The sequence below is a fragment of the Pygoscelis adeliae genome, unplaced genomic scaffold, assembly GCF_000699105.1.
Source record: "Pygoscelis adeliae isolate BGI_AS28 unplaced genomic scaffold, ASM69910v1 Scaffold316, whole genome shotgun sequence".
Classification (NCBI taxonomy): domain Eukaryota; kingdom Metazoa; phylum Chordata; class Aves; order Sphenisciformes; family Spheniscidae; genus Pygoscelis; species Pygoscelis adeliae.
The window spans coordinates 1,773,666-1,775,897 of record NW_008824905.1 but is presented as its reverse complement, the minus strand read 5'-3'; positions in this window follow the sequence as shown (position 1 = coordinate 1,775,897).

Below are 2,232 nucleotides of genomic sequence, written 5' to 3'. Positions count from 1 at the left end.
CGGCCCCGCTGTCCCGGCGGCCCCCAGCCAGCAGACAGGCAGGCGAGACCGAGACCCCCAACGAAGTTTGTTTCGGCCAGATGCAACCCCCGGCGGCGACGGGTGCGGATGGGGCTGCGCTAAAAATCGCAGACGGCGTTTCCTCTTTTTGGAAAAAAGAAGAAGAAAAGAAGAAGAAAAGAAAAAAAAAAAAAGTGGGCTGGAGGAAAGCGCCACGGTATAAACCGCCCGTCCTTCCCGGTGCTGGCAGCGAAGGTGTTTATTCCCCTTGCTGTGCAGGTTGTTTTTTGGCGAGGGGTGGAGGTGTTGCTCTCCGTGCAGCTGGATGCTCGCTCCCTGCTTTGACTGGTGCAGGCGCAGCCCGGGTGAGTTTTTGTGGGGTGCGTGCGCGTATGTGCGTGTGCGAGTGAGTGTAAGTGTGAGTCCCAGCGCTCGGGGCTGATCTGTGTAATCAGCAGCCAATCACACCGCCTTCTCGTTCGGCTCCGGCTGCAAGCAAGAGGCAAAGCAAAGGGGAAACCACCACCCAAAGGAAAGCGCACACACACACACACGCAGAGACAGAGGGAGACTGGACTCTGGAAATGCAATCACTGGCACTGACTGCGTCCCTGAGGGCAGCCGGGGAACAGGGTGGTGGGATGTTCCCCTTCCCACCTCCACCCAGCCTCTTCCAAAAGGCAGTAAAATAACATGATTGCAATGAAACAAAAATCACGAGTAAAACCGCACTCAGCCTTCTCTCCTTGAAAATCGCAAGGCTTTGCTAAACTCAGAGTACAGTCCGTGGCAGGCAGGTGGAAGGGATGCTAACTGGGCTGTGCTGGGGTTCAGCCCACCTCTCCCGAGGGCCAGCCACACTCAGTGGCACTCTGCTTCTTCCTCTGTCACCCTCCAACCTGGCCAGGGCTGGCAGAGGTGTCCCCAGCAGCCTGGAGCCCATGGGAAGGGTCACGCGCCATGCCCAGGTGAAAGGAGGACAAGCCCTTTCAGGCACATAACCCTTCTGTGAGCTGCACGGGATCAGGCAGGGAAATCCTGCACGTCAGGACTCCTCCACTACGGCAGAGCACAGCAAGGTGTTCCTTGCTCGGCTTAGAGGATTTCACATGCTTCCTGCCTTCGCTGCTTTTCACCACCAAAAGGACAGAAAAGTCTCACCCGCCTTGCCAATGGTACAGCATCAGACAACGCCTGTCTGGATAGGTAACATTGTCCCTTCCAAAATACGCTTTCCAACACAAAGGGTGCCTTACCTCATACATCTGGTGGGGGAAAACACAGGAGGTGGAAGAGAAGCCTCATTCCATTTTCACCGTTTCTAACTATGTTGGCTCACAAGAATTACTTCCTTTCTACCCTGAAGAAGGGAAATAAGAAAATTGGCTTGCAGATTAGTATATGGAACTTAGCATGCTATTTCCAGCACGGGGCATTCCCATTTTCAACAGGCTACAGAGAGTGTATAATTGTCAAGCACTAAATGTAACACTAAAATACATGATGTATCGGAGGGTGAACTTGCCTTTCAAGTTCCACTGAGTTTGGGATCGGTAACAAATACTGTTACGCAGTTTTAATAAGCCCATCTGTAACTACGAGAGGCAAGTGCTTACTGGCAGGTAGGAAGGAAAGAGATTTTCAAAAGCAGAGTAATGATTTTTATATGCTTCTATATTTGAGTGCTCAAAGACAACCCGTGGCAGTATCTCATCTTCTAACAGTTTTGAGGCATCAAATTTGCCATATGCATCTAAAAATATTATCCATATATGTACAAACACACACAATTTCAATATTAATGCTAATAGTAAGATTAACTATACTTTTCACTTCTCTTTGTAAGAAACTTACATTAGTGCAATATAAAATCTGTACAAGTGAACGTACATAATTAAAACATTAAGGCACGATCAAGTTTTTGGACACAAATAATAAAACCAATGCAGATTTCTGTCGGAAGAAAACAAAATGATTCGAACTGATAGCTAAAAAATTCAGCACAAGCGGCAATCTCTGTCTTATATCCACGGCAGAACTGTCAATCCCAAAGAAGAGTCTTTAGGCAACTGAAATACTGGAATTGCTATTTCAACTTCAGTCATGTTATCTTCTGCTGGTGAGAGACGCGATTTAAAAAAAGACCAACAACACACCACAACTCTTCAAACAAAACAAGCATAACTGAATCCTCTTTTAAACCTACAGCACCAAATAATTGGCCATAAGAAT